The 17,502-nt window shown below is 30.6% G+C and overlaps 1 protein-coding gene across 7 annotated transcripts in view; it reads left to right on the top strand.

Annotated features, from left to right (window-relative positions):
• The window catches only part of cpx (synaptic transmission protein complexin), a 1,078,564-nt gene that overhangs the window by 555,668 nt on the left and 505,394 nt on the right, over positions 1–17,502 (top strand). The gene's annotated exons all lie outside the window — the stretch shown is intronic.

The following is a 17,502-nucleotide window of genomic DNA, read 5'->3' as shown; positions in this document are numbered from 1 at the left end:
TAGGATGAAAAAGTATTGAAAAAAGTACTATAGTACTGCATTTTCCATCCCTGGTAGACACCGATGAAACTGAAGGAACAGGGAAATCGTTCGGTTTACTTTGACCAATAGTTTTAGTATGCTTTCTTATTGTTGAATTAGAAGCATCGTTGATCGCTTGAATTTGAGCTTTGTTTTGATTTTTACCACTATTGTGGTGTTTATCTTCACTGTCTTGTTTATTACTGTTCATTACTTTCTGTTTTAGATCTTGCAATTGAGCAGACACAGATGTCTTTATTAACTCTCTGAGCTCTCTCACTTCATTCGACAAAGAAGAGACGTGAGAAATTACGTCAGATGTAACTTTTAAACAGGAATTGCAATTGAATACAATATTAGAATTTTTCAAAAAAAGTTCACTACATTTATCATCAATTTTTGCACTAAATAAAATGGTATTTAGCTCTGCATAAATGACATGCGATAAATTTATTATTTAGCGCATTGTAACATTTCGCGCACAAAAGTTTTGATGGAGGATCCATAGAACACAACCGAACACAAAAGCAATCAGTCAAAGACTGATATAAACCGATCCCCAGATTTGACCCCTGGTGCCTTTTGGAGAAGCAAATTTCATCCAATCTGGTTGAAATTTGGTACGTGGTGGCAGTATACGATATTTAACAACCATGCCAAAAGTGGTCCATAAATAGCCCCCATATAAACCGATCCCGAGATTTGGTTTTGGAGCCTCTTGGAGGAGCAAATTTCATCCGAGTCAGTTGAAATTTGGTACATTGTGTTAGTATGTGTTAGTATGCAATCATGCCGAACCTGATTCATATCGGTCTATAGTTGTATATAGCACTCAGATAAATAGACCCCCATTCTCACAAAAATTCGTCCATATCGGTTCATAATTGTATATAGCCCCCATATAAATTAACCCCCATATTTCAATTCTGGCTATCTAATTACCGAGCCGCACTTACGGCTGTATATACTTGTTTTACTTGAAACAAAGCATAATTTCTACTTGTCTAGTCTAGTATGAATTTGGAAATTTAAGTTGTCGTTAATACGTTTTTAAAGGACTTTGATGGCATACGAAGGAAAAAGCTGAAAATACGAATAAATTAAAATTTGTTTCGTCCAATCAAGTCCGCAACACTCAGAAGAAAATTGTTTTTTAAAAGTATCCTTTCTTCTTCGCTTCTGTGGCTCGGTATCAATAACAAAATCATTTTTTCTGTGTCTCGCACGTTTCAAAATAATTTCTAAGACTTTCTTTAGGCTTTTCTGATATAGATTTTGGGTAAAATGTCTTTAAAGCTTAATTTAGTTTATTTAAGTCTCGCATATGCCAACGTTTTGCTTGTCTGTAAACATCTTCACGGATTTTTATATAAATCCTTTAGAATACAATGTTGAAAAGTTGCTATGTTGCCCTGAAACTTGTGTTGGGACACATACATAAAGGTGTCGGAGTGATTGAAAGATTAGAATCAGTGTTCTGTATGGAAGTAATCCAACTTTTTCTTCTCGTCTGTAGTAGTTACCATCGCAAACAGATACGGATGGATACAAAGGAATTTCTGTCAATTACCAGTCAATACAAAAGGCTTTGTATAGTCAGCAGCTATATTAAACCAGCCCCCCCTCCCCATTCACTCTTTCTTGTATGATAATAAGGGCAATTTCTATGGCACGAGGCCCCATAGCCTCATTCCACATATATTCACACTCGCACACACATCTTCCAAAACTTACGCCGACATTGACATACAATGGCACTGTTCTTTTTTCTTTTCTTATAACGCCTTCGAGTGTGAGTTCTATGGTTCACTTTGATTTATGCATTAATTATGCGAAGTATGCATTTAATTAAATAATTGAATTTAGTCAAGTGTGAAAATATAATGTAATCTAATGTAACTTTTCTTACTATGGTTATGGAATACGATAGAATATAGAATGGGAATGAGAATGTTGGTATTTTTCATGGGAATTATTCAAGAAGAGGAGGAGAAATTTGAAATGCTCTTCATCTAATCCATGTGAGTGTTTTGGAAGATACTTTTATATTATCTTTCATAGAACTTGCACACGTACTGTTCTCTAGGAAGGTGTACAATGATTTAGAGTACACGTTTTTGCCCTCCATCCTAGGATAGGGGGCTAAACTAACTTTATCACTCCGCTTGCAACCAAAACCAAATGTAAATAACATGTCAAGAAGAGAAACCAAGACATGAAGCTAAAATTTAGTCAGCTATATTGGCATTTTGTGGATAGTAGGGTATCCATACAAAACAAAGTACAACAATCCCTCGATTTACGTCGCCTCGATTTACGTTGTTTCGATTTACGTCGTCAAATTTTTGTTCCATCAAACTTCAATTTACGTCGCCATTCGATTTACATCGTTGATTTTTTTATCCACTTTATCAGAAACGCCTTCCATAAGTAAAATAAGTATCAACGATGATGACATCGAAACATTTTTTTCTGAAATTCTTACCAAAATTACTGATGTGCCTTTATTTTTCAAGTTTTTTTTATTATGTACACGTACATACATACATAAATCGACTTTGGAGTAAGTACGAGCAATTTTTATTTCGGCTTACGTCGTTTTGATTAACGTCGTCAAATTCAGGAACCAATCACGACGTAAATCGAGGGATTACTGTACTTATTTACAATCAAATGATTAGGCCAATTTTGGATGTATGGAATTCAGCTTTAGGGCTGTGCTTCAAACAACTTTGTCGAATGTATTCAGAAAACCCAAAATAAGATTTTATGTACCATAGTCAATGCACCTTGGTACATTCGAAACTGTGGTCTTCACAGATATTGAAAAAGTGAAGGAAATATCATCTGCTGCCTAGAGTCAAGCTAATAAATTGCGATGCCTCAGATTTGAACATCATATTCCAAAAATATCTACCGATAAGAATTTAACAGAGGGCCAGAAAATAATTCTTGAATTTATTCTCAAAATTGCATTCTTTGCTATACATTTTAGCAAAATGGTAAGATTATGAATTACTAATTGAAAAATACTAGATGAGTATGATTCAATTGTAATGTAAATAAAATTTAACAAAAGCAAGTAAGTAAAGTAGAAAGTTGGGCGGGCCGACTATATAATACCCTGCACCACCCCTACTTAATTAGTAAATATTGTTTGTGGGTATCAATATATACAATTGATACCCCATATTTACGAACATTAAAGGGTACATGCTTATGGGAAATTTATCCCGATCTGGACAGAAATGTATTATATTAGAAGCTATAGTTGATTCTGACCCTACAGAGTTAGTACGCCACTAATACTGAGTCCATTATTAAAACAAGTAGGTAAAGTAGAAAGTCGGGCGGGGCCGACCCTACCCTAACCCACCCCTACTGAATTAGTAAACATAAGCATTCGAGGGGTAAAATTGGAATATGGTCTAGAGATAAACCGCATTTCCATATTTAAGAACATTAAGGGGTGCACCTTTTGTCAACATTTTAGTTCTATAGAAAATTTTGTCATAATTTTATTTCTATACAAAATTTTGTCAAAACTTTATTTCTATAGAAAATTTTTTCAAAATTTTATTTCTATGGAAAATTTTGTAAAAATTTTATTTATATAAAAATTTTGTAAAAATTTTATTTATATAGAAAATGTTGTCAACATTTTAGTTCTATAGAAAATTTTGTCATAATTTTATTTCTATAGAAAATTTTGTCAAAATTTAATTTCTATAGAAAATTTTATCAAAATTTTATTTCTATAAAAAATTTTATCAAAAATTTTATTTCTATACAAAATTTTGTCAACATTTTACTTCTATATAACATATTGTGAACATTTTATTTCCATAGAAAATTTATTCAAAATTTTATTTCTATAGAAAATTTTATCAAAATTTTATTTCTATAGAAAATTTTATCAAAATTTTATTTCTATGGAAAATTTTGTCAACATTTTACTTCTAAATAAAATATTGTGAACATTTTATTTCCATAGAAAATTTTGTCACAATTTTGTTTCTATAGAAAATTTTGTCAAAATTTTATTTCTATAGAAAATTTTGTCAAAATTTTATTTCTATAGAAAATTTTGTCAAAATTTTATTTCTATAGAAATTTTTGTCAAAATTTTAGTTCTATAGAAAATTTTGTCATAATTTTATTTCTATAGAAAATTTTGTCAAAATTTTCTTTCTATAGAAAATTTTTTCAAAATTTTATTTCTATAGAAAATTTTATCAAAATTTTAGTTATATAGAAAATTTTGTCATAATTTTACTTCTATAGAAAATATTGTGAACATTTTATTTCCATAGAAATTGTTGTCAAAATTTTATTTCTATAGAAAATTTTGTCAAAATTTTATTTCTTTAGAAAATTTTGTCAATGTTTTATTGCCATAGAAAATTTTGTAAAAATTTTATTCCTATTGAAAAGTTTGTCAAAATTTTATTTCTATAGAAAATTTTGTCAACGTTTTATTTCCATAGAAAATTTTATCAAAATTTTATTTCTATAGAAAATTTTATCAAAATTGTATCCCTATAGAAATTTTTGTCAAAATTTTATTTCTATAGAAAATTCTATATAAAATTTTGTCAAATTTTCTTTCTATAAAATTTTTCGTCAAAATTTTATTTCTATAAAAAATTTTGTCAAAATTTTATTTCCATAGAAAATTTTTTCAAAATTTTATTTCCATAAAAAATTTTGTTAAAATTTTATTTCTATAGAAAATTTTGTCAACATTTCACTTCTATCGAAAATTTTGTCAACATTTTATTTTTATAGAAAATTTTGTCAACATTTAATTTACTTAGAAAATTTTGTCAAAATTATATTTCTATAGAAAATTTAGTCAAAATTTTATTTCTATAGAATTTTTTTTCAAAATTTTATTTCTATTGAACAGTTTGTCAAAATTTTGTTTCTATAGAAAATTTTTTAAAAATTTTGTTTCCATAGAAAATTTTGTCAACATTTTACTTCTACAGAAAATTCTATTTCCATAGAAGATTTTGTCAAAATGTTATTTCTATTGAAAAGTTTGTCAAAATTTTATTTCTATAGAAAATTTTGTCAAAATTTTGTTTCCATAGAAAATTTTGTCAACATTTTACTTCTATAGAAAATGTTGTCAAAATTTTATTTCCATAGAAGATTTTGTCAAAATTTTATTTCTATAGAAAATTTTGTCAAAATGTTATTTCTATAGAAAATTTTGTCAAAATTTTATTTCCATAGAAAATTTTGTCAAAATTTTATTTCTATAGAAAATTTTTCCAAAATTTTATTTCTATGGAAAATTTTGTAAAAATTTTATTTATATAAAAATTTTGTCAAAATTTTATTTCCATAGAAAATGTTGTCAACATTTTAGTTCTATAGAAAATTTTGTCATAATTTTATTTCTATAGAAAATTTTGTCAAAATGTTATTTCTATAGAAAATGTTTTCAAAATTTTATTTCTATAGAAAATTTTATCAAAATTTTATTTCTATAGAAAATTTTATCAAAATTTTATTTCTATAGAAAATTTTGTCAACATTTTACTTCTAATAAAATATTGTGAATATTTTATTTCCATAGAAAATTTTGTCACAATTTTATTTCTATAGAAAATTTTGTCAAAATTTTATTTCTATAGAAAATTTTGTCAAAATTTTATTTCCATAGAAAATTTTGTTAACGTTTTATTGCCATAGAAAATTTTTTCAAAATTTTATTACTATAGAAAATTTTGTCAAAATTTTATTACTATAGAAAATTTTGTCAAAATTTTATTTCTATAGAAAATTTTGTCAAAATTTTATTTCTATAGAAAATTTTGTCAAAATTTTATTTCTATAGAAAATTTTGTCAAAATTTTATTTCTATAGAAAATTTTGTCAAAATTTTATTTCTATAGAAAATTTTGTCAAAATTTTATTTCTATAGAAAATTTTGTCAAAATTTTATTTCTATAGAAAATTTTGTCAAAATTTTATTTCTATAGAAAATTTTGTCCAAATTTTATTTCTATAGAAAATTTTGTCCAAATTTTATTTCTATTGAAAATTTCGTCAAAATTTTATTTCTATAGAAAATTTTTTCAAATTTTATTTCTATAGAAAATTTAGTCAAAATTTTATTTCTATAGAAATTTTTTTCAAAATTTTATTTCTATGGAAAATTTTGTAAAAATTTTGTTTATATAAAAATTTTGTCAAAATTTTATTTCTATAGAAAATTTTGTCAAAATCTTATTCATATAGAAAAATTTGTCAAAATTTTATTTCTATAGAAAATTTTGTTAACATTTTACTTCTATAGAAAACATTGTTAATATTTTCTTTCCATAGAAAATTTTGTCAAAATTTTATTTCTTTAGAAATTTCTGTCAACATTTTACTTCTATAGAAAATTTTGTCAACATTTTATTTCCATAGATAATTTTGTCAAAATTTTAGTTTTATAGAAAATTTTGTCAACATTTTATTTCCATATGTGGTATCACAATGGACTGAATATTCTCAGTGAGCCTGATACATCGGGCTGCCACCTAACCTAACCTATTTCCATAGAAATTTTTCAAAATTTTATTTCCATAGAAAATTTTGTCAACATTTTACTTTTATAGAAAATTTTGTCAAAATTTTATATCCATAGAAAATGTTGTCAAAATTTTATTTCTATAGACAATTTTGTCAAAATTTTACTTCTATAGAAAATTTTGTCAACATTTGATTCCCATAGAAAATTTTGTCAAAATTTTATTTCCATAGAAAATTGTGTCAAAATTTTATTTCCATAGAACATTTTGTCAAAATTTTATTTCTATAGAAAATTGAAGTACACTATGGTGGGAGAGGTATATTGTGAAACTCTTTAGTTGTGCTCCTTTTCTGATATCCGTAATAGGTCGCATACTCCTACAGCTGTTGCATTTAATTGTTTGGCCAATATGGTTAAAGACAATACATGCAATATGACATTAGGGCTATCTGAACCTATCCTACTAACTGTAAGATAGGATCAGAAAGACACCATGAGCCTAATTTTTTCTTACATCCCGAAGAGAGTCTACTCCGTGGTTTTGAATAAAAACATTAGACATATTTTATTTCATTATTAAAGCTATTGCTGGAGCTCCCAATAGCTAGAGCTATAATAGTTACCTTAGTAAACTCATCCGTATGCACAAATACACTTACGTAGTCGTTTACTTTATTGGTAACTACAATTTTGTTTGTTACACCATTTCATATGGAAAATAGTTCCAATTGGGGCATTGCATCCAAGCTAAAATGTTAGTGTTTATCAGGAGAACACATATGACTACATATTCGATGTGATGTGGGATCCAAATATCTAGTATTTGCCAGCCCTCCTGTTGTTTTGTAACCACGTTGTGCTCCATTACGGTTTTTGCTGTTCCGTGTCTGTGTTTTTTTTTTGTTCACAGAGTATTTTGGGTTTTGTAAAAACAACCAATTGTTGGTTTCGCTGGTGGAATAGCTACTGCTGTTATTTTCTCGTTCTTTTGGTTTTGCTTGGCTATTTCATTGCCACAATTTAGATGTTGTCATTGAAGCATTTTATTGTAGGAATTCATATGGATTTATAGTTTGGTAATGTAAAACTTGCACAAGAAATTTTAACTGGGTCTATATAAGAAAAAAATAGTTTTGATTGCATACAAAGAGGTATTCGACAATTGGCTGTAGAATCGATTTTTCTTGTCGATATTTGAAATAATGGGATGTCGATATCATATGGGGATTATGAACAGCCTCCAAAATATGAAATTAGATTTTCGATACGTATTATTTAATTTTCCTTTATCTGCCAGTCTTTTGGGTTTAATATATTTCATAAAAATTTTAGCGAAATCTCACTTAGCGGTTGACTGGTCCGATATAAAATCAGACACCGAACCTAAGAATATAACTACCCAGCAAAAAAAGCGTCGCCAAAAAAGTAATGAAAATGTTCTTTTTGGATCCGGAAGTGGTGCAAAATTGACGCTGAAACGATGAATTTAACATGGGCTTGTCATAGGATGGAAGTCCTTCATTTCAACAGCCGTTGCACTGAATTTGCATCACTTCTTTAGTTGTGATCCGAATTCAATGTTGTAAATGTAAATTAAAAAATTCTGTGATATTTTGTCAAATAAATAATTTTTATAATTTTTTATATTTTTTAATGGATCCTAATGCTTGTCGGAAACGTTTGACCTCAAATATTTTCAAAAATTCACAATTTTTTTCAGATTGGATTTAGCCTTTTTTTCGACTAAATTTATTTTGTTGAAACAAAAAAAAGTTAAAATTACCCATTAGAAGTATGAAAAACATATATTATACAAAATTTAATTAAAAGAACTTCCTGGGAAGTTAAAATAAAGAACACCATTGGGAGTACATCTTCTGGAAGTGCTTTTAAAGTTGTGCCTTTGGAAGAACTTCCAAATTTTTTTGCTTGGTAATTAAGTAAATATTTGCAGTGTTAAAACCAAATTTTACCGGATAAAAATTAAAAGCGACTCTCTTTTTGACAGCTTCTTCCTCCTTTGGAATAGGCTAAAATAGATTGTTTCATATCTGATCTCTTCTGTTCGCTGTTTTAATTTGATCTTTTATTCTTGTTTTTTATTTAAAATAAATTTTCTCTTGACAGAACCTTTTCTTAGTATCTATATTCTATTGCACATTGACAAATTCAAATTCTTACGACTCTTATGCAAAAGTTGGATTTTACTTTTTTTATACCCTCCACCATAGGATGGGGGTATATAAACCTTGTCATTCCGTTTGTAACACATCGAAATATTGCTCTAAGACCCCATAAAGTATATATATTCTGGGTCGTGGTGAAATTCTGAGTCGATTTGAGCATGTCCGTCCGACCGTCCGTCCGTCTGTTGAAATCACGCTAACTTCCGAACGAAACAAGCTATCGACTTGCACAATTAGTTGTTATGGATGTAGGTCGGACGGTATTGCAAATGGGCCATATCGGTCCACTTTTACGTATAGCCCCCCATATAAACGGACCCCCAAATTTAGCTTGCGATTGCTCTAAGAGAAGCAAGTTTCATCCGATCCGGCTGAAATTAGGTACATGGTGTTAGTATATGGTCTCTAACACCCATGCAAAAATTGGTTCACATCGGTCCATAATTACATATAGCCCCTATATAAACCGATCCCACGATTTGGCTTGCAGAGCGTCTAAGAGAAGCAAATTTCATCCGATCCGGCTGAAATTTGGTACATGGTGTTAGTATGTGGTCTCTAATAACCATGCAAAAATTGGTCCACATCGGTCCATAATTATATATAGCCCCCATATAAACCGATTACCAGTTTTGTCCTCCGGAGCCTCTTGGAAGACCAAAATTCATCTGATTAAGTTGAAATTTGGTACGTGGTGTTAATATTTGGCCTCAAACACCCATGCAAAAATAGGTCGAAATCGGTCAATAATTATATATAGGCCCGATATAAACCGATACCCAGATTTGACCTCGGGAGCCCCTTGGGAGAGCAAAATTCATCCCATTTGGTTGAAATTTGGTACGTAATGTTAGTATATGGTCTCTAACAACCATGCAAAAATTGGTCCACATCGGTCCATAATTATATATAGCCCCCATATAAACCGATTACCAGATTTGTCTTCCGGAGCCTCTTGGAAGACCAAAATTCATCTGATTCAGTTGAAATTTGGTACGTGGTATTAATATTTGGCCTCAAACACCCATGCAAAAATTGGTCGAAATCGGTCAATAAATATATATAGGCCCGATATAAACCGATCCCCAGATTTGACCTCGGGAGCCCCTTGGGAGAGCAAAATTCATCCGATTTGGTTGAAATTTGGTACGTGATGTTAATATATGGTCTCTAACATCCATGCAAAAATTGGTCCACATCGGTCCATAACTATAGATATAGCCCCCATATAAGCAAAATTCATCCGATCTGGTTGAAATTTGGTACGTGGTGGTAGTATATGGCCGTTAACAACCATGTCTAACTAGCTCTATATCAGTTATATATAGCCCTCAGATAAATCGATTCCCAATCACACAAAAATTGGTCCATATCAAGTTCATATTTCCATATAGTCCCCATATAAGCGACCCCCATATTTCAATTCTGGGTCTCTACGTACCGTGCAAAAGTCCATGTCGATTCGTAATTATTTGTAGACTTACCTATACAAAACTTTTTTGTCTAATATATACCACGTATGGACTAATTCACAATTTAGAAAACGATGTTAAAAAGTTTTAAGATACCACAACCCAAGTAATTCGATTGTGGTTGACAGTCTTCAGTCGAAGTTTCTACGCAATCCATAGTGGAGGATACATAAGATTCGGCCTAGCCGAACTTACGGCCGTATATACTTGTTTTGCTGTAACCTACATAGAACATTTCACAGTAGGTCTCACAAGAGAACTTACAAATAGTTCTGGTGAAGGGTATAATAGGTTTATGCATTTGTATGCACGCCAAGAAAGTTCACTCTGAAACTCAGAGTCTCGTATACCGATTGTTGTAGAATTAAATTCTGAGTCGATTTAGCTACTTCCGTTTAAATATAACTGCCACATATATCTTTCGTCCGTTTTATACTCATGTGACCATAATGTCAAATTTAGCTCCTATATATAGCTTTCGCCCAATATGGATTTAATTGGCACCAGTGGACTGGTGTATGCCTTTGTTTCCTTCAAATTTTGCACAAAGGTATTATCGTTAAGTATGACAAATTTCGTTAAAATTTATTCAGATTTATATATAGCTCCCATATATATCCATGATTTCATTCCGATTTACTTGAAATTTTGCAATTAGAGTAGAATTTGGCAATTAGTGCCAAATTTAGTTCATTTTGATTAAGCTTTAGATATAGGTCCCATATATGTATATACGCCTGATGTTGGGGAAATATTTTACACCCATTTACAAATCCAATTGATTCTATCTTACACAGAGGGAACATTTACCATTCTATCTAAATGAAAACAAAAATGTTTCGAATTTGATACAAATCGGTTCAAATTTACATAAATAGCAATATATTCTTTTGATGGTAGGGAAAAATGGGACAAAGCCATCGATGATTTCCCCAGATTTTCTACAGAGTCGGTTAAATTTTAAACAAAGCCCCGACTTGGGTAAATGTCACTCGATGTGGCCAAGTATTGTCACGAATCCCACAACTGACCACATATATTGGCGAGGTCTAGCCCATGTTCTTGTAAAATCGTCACTACTAAATATAAACATTGTTAAAATGTCTTAAGTCTACCTACACCTCCAACACATATCGATGTCTCCATTCCAAAGTACGTTAAGGCTAAAAAGTGAATTTTACAGGAAACAAGTTTAAAGTTTTTTTTGGAATGTCTCAAAAATCGTATAAGTGTGTAAGTATTTATTTACCTGTATTTCTTATGGGAAGCCCAAAAATTCGCGACGAAATACCGTGACGGCTAGCGGCATCTCGCTAAATTAAAACTTATTCTAACTTGTTGGCGAAAACTGGTATAGTGTTGCCATCGCTTATCAATTTTTTTAACTCACCACTAGGAATTGCTGTTGCCTGGACACGTGTAGATTATTTTTTTCTTGAAATAACTCAACAAATAACAAGCCATTGTATGTTTTTATTCAACTTCATTGTTTAATATTGTCAAAGCATGCTGTATTGACAACAAAAACGCTAGGAAACGTGAAAAAGGGAATTATTCGCCGTCGAGCTTATTGTATTTGCCGTTGCGGCAAAAATGTTTCGCCTACCGCCTATCGCTATGGTTATATTTACACACTAAGATAAAAATTCACTTTTTTCGGTCTTAAAATCATTTTTATTGTAGATTTTTTAATATGCACGAATTCAGAACAGTTATAATAGAACATGGCTCAAAATGACTTAGACCACGTTAGACCGAACAAAGCTTTTTGCCCTTTTTGGATTGGACCTTTTTTATACCCTCCATCATAGGATGGGGGTATATTAACTTTGTCATTCCGTTTGTAACACATCGAAATATTGCTCTAAGACCCCATAAAGTATATATATTCTGGATCGTGGTGAAATTCTGAGTCGATCTAAGCATGTCCGTCCGTCCGTCCGTCTGTTGAAATCACGCTAACTTCCGGACGAAACAAGCTATCGACTTGAAACTTGGCACAAGTAGTTGTTATCGATGTAGGTCGGATGGTATTGAAAATGGGCCATATCGGTCCACTTTTACGTATAGCCCCCATATAAAGGGACCCTCAGATTTGGCTTGTGGAGCCTCCAACTGAACCATATTTCATCCGATCCGACTGAAATTTGGTATATGGTGTTGGTATATGGTCTCTAACAACCATGCAGAAATTGGTCCATATCGGTTCTTAATTATATATAGCCCCCATATAAACCGAGCCCCAGATTTGGCTTGTGGAGCCTCTAAGAGAAACATATTTCACCCGATCCGGCTGAAATTTGGTACATGATGTTGGTATATGCTCTCTAACAACCATGCAGAAATTGGTCCATATCGGTCCTTAATTATATATAGCCCCCATATAAACCGAGCCCCAGATTTGGCTTGTGGAGCCTCTAAGAGAAGCAAATTTCATCCAATCCGGTTGTAATTTTGAACATGGTGTTAGTATATGATCTTTAACAACCGTGCCAGAATTGGTCCATATCGGTTCATAATTATATATAGCCCCCATATAAAACGTTCTCCAGGTTTGACCTCCGGAGCCTCTTGGAGGAGCAAAATTCATCCGATCCGTTTCAAATTAGGAACGTGGTGTTAGTATATGGTCGCTAACAACCATACCAAAATTGGTCCAATCACACAAAAATTGGTCCATATCGGTTCATAATCATGATTGCCACTAGAGCCAAAAATAAACTACCAAAATTTTATTTATATAGAAAATTTTTTCAAAATTTTATTTCTATAGAAAATTTTGTCAATATTTTATTTCTAGAGAAAATTTTGTTAAAATTTTATTCGGTTCATAACAAAATTTTCATCATTGTCAAAATTTTATTTCTATAGAAAATTTTGTTCAAATTTTATTCGGTTCATAATCATGGTTGCCACTCGAGCCAAAAATAATCTACCAAGATTTTATTTCTATAGAATATTTTGTCAAAAGTTTATTTCTATAGAAAATTTTGTTAAAATTTTATTTCTGTAGAAAATTTTGTCAAAATTTTCTTTCTATAGAAAATTTTGTGAAAATTTTTATTTCTATAGAAAATTTTGTGAAAATTTTATTTCTATAGAAAATTTTGTTAAAATTTTATTTCTGTAGAAAATTTTTGTCAAAATTTTCTTTCTATAGAAAATTTTGTCAAAATTTTATGTCTACTTTGTCAAACTGAATTATATACGTATTGGATCGATCTTTTTTGATTTAATATATACCACGTATGGACTTACATACAATTTAGAAGATGGTGTTAGGAGGTTTTAAGATACCTTGCCATCGGCAAGCGTTACCGCAACTTAAGTAATTCGATTGTGGATGGCAGTGTTTAGAAGAAGTTTCTACGCAATCTATGATGGAGGGTACATAAGCTTCGGCCTGGCCGAACTTACGGCCGTATATACTTGGTAAAACTTTAGTCACAGGCTACGTACAATATTAATCATAACTTTTGATAGAAGTGTCCAATAAATTCAAACTTTTGACAGGATGCAATTCACATCAATCCAAATAAAAAGCATTGAACTCCATCAAAAAATGCTAAGTCGACTTAGCGTACTCTGCAATGAGGGCATCGATATGTACACATTGCCCAATAAATCATAACGTTTGTGCTATTTCATATACTTGTCTGAAGCTTTATTTCTAATATTTTTGCTGAGATTGTGTTTCGTCCCAGGGTGTTAACCGATATAAATTTTAAGTCTAGAGATTTTATAGAAGTGTAAAAAATTTTATTCAAATCGTTTCATATTTAAATATTTTTATATGGGAATATAAACCTCCATATAGCTCCCAACAAATTTGAAGGGTTGGAGAAGTATCTAATACTGTCGGCCCCGCCCGATTTTAGACTTTAAATTTTACTTTAGTTTAACGATAGTCTTTTTTTCAGTGTACAATCATTTACAAGTTTTAGAGAAAATTATTAGACATTTTCCCATGCTATGTGGCAACATGTCAAACTATGTGCCAATCATTATAACTGAAAAAAGTGGAGTAATTTAAATTAGCTGTCAAATATTATTTTCTATATTTCTGTAAAACAATACATGATTTATAATAACACTAACATTAAGGGTAGTTCATATATTTTTAGTTATGTTAGTATGTGAAATTTTGTAATGAAGCTGACAGGTAATAGAGGAAACAATTGGACATTTAACATTGAACGGCATGATATGTGATTTTATTCAAACTGGTAAAATAACGGTCCTTTAATTTCACAAAAAAAAAACAACAATTATATATAGCCGTATATTCGGCCAGGCTCTACTACATGAATTGGTGGAGATTGTCATCCACAATCGAATTACCAGGGTTGTGGTAGCAGTTGCCGATGGCAAGGTACCCTAAAACTTACTAACATTTTATTTTAAGTTGAAAGTTAATCCATATGGAGTCTATGTTAGAAAAAAGGGAGATTAATACATACATATGTAAGTCACTTTAATTCTTGAAAGTTTTATATAGTAGAGTCTATTAACAATTATGAACCGATATTAATTAGTTAGTCGTATGGTAATTGGGGGACCAAATTTAAACTGAATGGGATGAAATTTGTTCTTCCATGAGACTCTAGGGAGCCATCGCGGTGCAATGGTTAGCATGCCCATCTTGCATACACAAGGTCGTGGGTTCGATTCCTGATTCGACCGAACACCAAAAAGTTTTTCAGCAGTGGATTATCCCACCTCAGTAATGCTGGTGACATCTCTGAGGGTTTCAAAACTTCTCTAAGTGGTTTCACTGCAATATGGAACGCCGTTCGGACTCGGCTATAAAAAGGATGTCCCTTGTCATTGAGCTTAACATGGAATCGGGCAGCACTCAGTGATAAGAGAGAAGTTCACCAATGTGGTATCACAATGGACTGAATAGCCTAAGTGAGCCTGATACATCGGGCGGCCACCTAACCTAACCTAACCTATGAGACTCCAGAAGTCAAATTGTAACATATTTCCAAAATTGGACAACAAATCGTACCAGGGGACCACTTTTCAAATTAAATTAATATTATTTAAAAGTTAATATTTTTCCATAATTTTACTTCGATAAAAATTTTGCCAAATTTTTATTTCTATAGAAAATCAAATCAAAATTTTATTTCTATAGAAAATTCTGTCAAAATTTTAGTTTTGAAGAAAATTTTGTCAAAATTGTATTTCTATAGAAGATTTTGTCAAAATTTTATTTCTATAGAAAAATTTGTCGAAATTTTATTTCTATAGAAAATTTTGTCAAAATTTTATTTCTATAGAAAATTTTGTCAAAAATTTTATTTCTATAGAAAATTTGCCAAAATTTTATTTCTATAGAAGATTTTGTCAAAATTGTATTTCTATAGAAAATTTTGTCAAAATTTTATTTCTATAGAAAATTTTGTCAAAATATTATCTCTATAGAAAATGTTTGCAAAATGTATCGATATAGAAAATGTTGTCCAAATTGTATTTCTATAGAAAACTTTGTCAACATTTTATTTCTATAGAAAATTTTGTCAAAATTTGATTTCTATAGAAAATTTTGTCAAAATTTGATTTCTATAGAAAATTTTGTCAAAATTTGATTTCTATAGAAAATTTTGTCAAAAATTTTATTTCTTTAGAAAAAAAAATTTATAGAAAATTGTGTATACATTTTATTTCTATAGAAAATTTTGTCAAAATTTTATTTCTATAGAAAATTTTGTCAAAATTTTATTTCTGTAGAAAGTTATAGCAAAACTTTACAAAATGTTCTTCCTATACAAAAATTTTCCATAATTTTGTATCTATACAAATTTATTTTTAAAGTTTATTTCTGTAATTTTGGTAAATTTTTATTTCTATAAAAAAAGTGTGCCAAAATTTTATATCTATAGAAAATTTATTCAAAATTTTATTTCTATAGAAATTTTTTAAAAAATTACCGATTTGGCGAAAATGGACCAACATCAACCAAATTTAAAAATTAATAATTTTTTGGACCAAGTTTGGTCCGATGGGACCAAAATGGCAACCCTGCTTATGACTGATATGGACCTCTGGTAGAAATTTGTTTCTCCAAGAGGTTCTGGAAGTCAAATATGGGGGTCGGTTCATATGGGGGCTATAGGTAAAAGAGCTCCAATATGGCACATTTGTAATACCGTCCGATCAACATCAATAAGAGCTACTTGTGCCAAGTTCCCATTGCTTGTTTCGGTGAATGGACGTCACTAGAACGACTCAGAATTTCTCCACGGTCTAGAATATATATGATATATGGTATCTGCGATCAATATTTCGATATATTACAAACGGAATGACAAAGTTAATATACCTCACTTCCTATGGTAGTGGGTAGCAACATGGGCATGCCTTCAATATTTCACATTCAATTGTTTTTTGCAACTTGACAGAAGTCTTAAGTTTCTCCACGAAGACCAGTAAAGCTTTGGTTTATTGGCACTCTACTGGTCTTTTGCTACGAGTTTGAAATCTTCACCGAAAAACTTAAAAACTTCTGGCAATTTGCAAAAATAGATTGTTTTTAGTATAGACATAAATTCTTAATCGCTCATACAACCCCTTGCACAATCCAATTTGAAAACAGTATTTATTTTTCAATTTAAATATTTTATGGCATTTGCTTTAATTCTCTTTAATGTCTTCCACTGAGATGGTGGGCTACCATCTCTGGAATCAGTTTGGCATTGATATTGACAATTCAATTTAATTGTCCTTAAATCCTTTTCCTATAAAAATAATACCATTTGTGTCATTTCGTATTTCTGCCAAACGTATCAAGTTTTAATACGTTTAACGCATACTTGAAAGATTTCCTAGGGGACGAAAACTTCAAGAACGTATTGAAAAAAAAAAAAAACAGAAACAGCTTAAGATTAAGTGAATCTATAAAACTTTACTACCATTCACTGGAACTTTCACTATGGCAATATTTTGCTTCACAATGCTACGCTTTACAGTTGTCACGCATTTACTACGAAATCAAAGACAAAAGTCATGAAGCTTGGTTCTGAATCGTACTACTACTATAACTATTACTGAGCGAGCAGTACAGGAGTTGTCAAGGCCCTTGGCTGAATGTTGTGCTGAAGACACAACACGTAAAATAGTCGTTTTATATGCTCTTGCCCAAGAATTATAACTGACAGTTTAATGGAATGAAAAATTACGCTACTTGTCAACATTGTAAAGATGACAACACCAGCAAAATACTTTTAGTTTAACACACAAATTGCTAAACTTTTACATTTCCTATGACGACCATTGGAGAGCTTTG

The sequence above is a fragment of the Haematobia irritans genome, chromosome 1, assembly GCF_050003625.1.
Source record: "Haematobia irritans isolate KBUSLIRL chromosome 1, ASM5000362v1, whole genome shotgun sequence".
NCBI classification, from domain to species: Eukaryota; Metazoa; Arthropoda; class Insecta; order Diptera; family Muscidae; genus Haematobia; species Haematobia irritans.
Note: the sequence above shows the minus strand (reverse complement) of the source record. Positions and strands in the feature narration are given on the sequence as shown.